This window comes from Lucilia cuprina, chromosome 5, assembly GCF_022045245.1.
Source record: "Lucilia cuprina isolate Lc7/37 chromosome 5, ASM2204524v1, whole genome shotgun sequence".
Classification (NCBI taxonomy): domain Eukaryota; kingdom Metazoa; phylum Arthropoda; class Insecta; order Diptera; family Calliphoridae; genus Lucilia; species Lucilia cuprina.
Genome location: NC_060953.1, coordinates 46367219 through 46368602, shown reverse-complemented (window position 1 = coordinate 46368602; position 1384 = coordinate 46367219). Strand labels below are relative to the sequence as shown.

Genomic DNA, 1384 nt, shown 5'->3' with positions numbered 1-1384 from the left:
ACTAGAACTGAACTAGAACTGAACTAGAACTGAACTAGAACTGAACTAGAACTGAACTAGAACTGAACTAGAACTGAACTAGAACTGTACTAGAACTAAACTAGAACTTTTTAAGTTTCACAAGTTTTCAGGTTTTCCATTTTTCAAATTGGCTAAATGTATAATTTTTAATATAATTTGATAAATGTGTTAGATATACAGAACGCCAGTTGTTAAATTTCATAACAAGCAGTTGTTGTTATTGTTAAATATTATTAAATATGCAAAAATACTTTGCTTTTGTTTCTAACTTTTCTCTTGATGTTTTCCCGAAGGTTAACATAAACTGAATAAATTTGGAAAGTAATAAAAGTTATGCGATTTTTGAGTGTACAATATTTTAAATTATTTTATTAAATAAAATCATTTAAGAAGATATTAAAAATATCAAGAATTTTTACAATTGCTTTGTACATATTGCACTATGGAAAATTACTAAAATTTTAACCAAATTACTAATTTATTTTTCATAAAACAATATATTACTTTTCTCAATTAGGTACCTCATTTTGTACCTCAATATCGAATGCATCAAATACATCTTCAATATTAATGTCAACAACACACTTATATTCTGTTTGTATTAAATAGTCATAAAAATTAATTCAAATTATTTAACTCGAATTATGTTCTACCGTTTATTTCTTCATTCAATTGTTTTAAAAGTTATTGAGCGTTAAAAAGGATTTTTCAACACAAACAAGCATGATTGATTCCAATATTTATTGACAAGGTTACTCAACAGATATTCTCCCAAAAATTTTTTAAACCATCTTTTACAGAGATGTAAAGTTAAGTACCTTAAAAGTCCTAATACTAACTAAATTCTACAAATTAAATCCAGGCGCGGATCCACAGGAGGAAGGGAAACTTATCCTTCGAACAGAACTAGAACAGAACAAGTATAAGAACAGAACTAGAACAAAACTAGAACAATACTAGAACAGAACAAGAACAGAACAAGAACAGAACTAGAACAGAACAAGAACAGAACAAGAACAGAACTAGAACAGAACTAGAACAGAACTAAAACAGAACTAGAACAGAACTAGAACAGAACTAGAACAGAACTAGAACAGAACTAGAACAGAACTAGAACAGAACTAGAACAGAACTAGAACAGAACTAGAACAGAACTAGAACAGAACTAGAACAGAACTAGAACAGAACTAGAACAGAACTAGAACAGAACTAGAACAATACTAGAACAGAACAAGAACAGAACAAGAACAGAACAAGAACAGAACTAGAACAGAACAAGAACAGAACTAGAACAGAACTAGAAAAGAACTAGAACAGAACTAGAACAGAACTAGAACAGAACTAGAACAGAACTAGAACAGAA

General features: G+C 29.0%; 1 protein-coding gene across 2 annotated transcripts in view; it reads left to right on the top strand.

Moving 5' to 3' along the window:
• Positions 1-1384, top strand: part of LOC111681101 (carbonic anhydrase 2) — a 73253-nt gene that overhangs the window by 46767 nt on the left and 25102 nt on the right. The window lies entirely within an intron of this gene.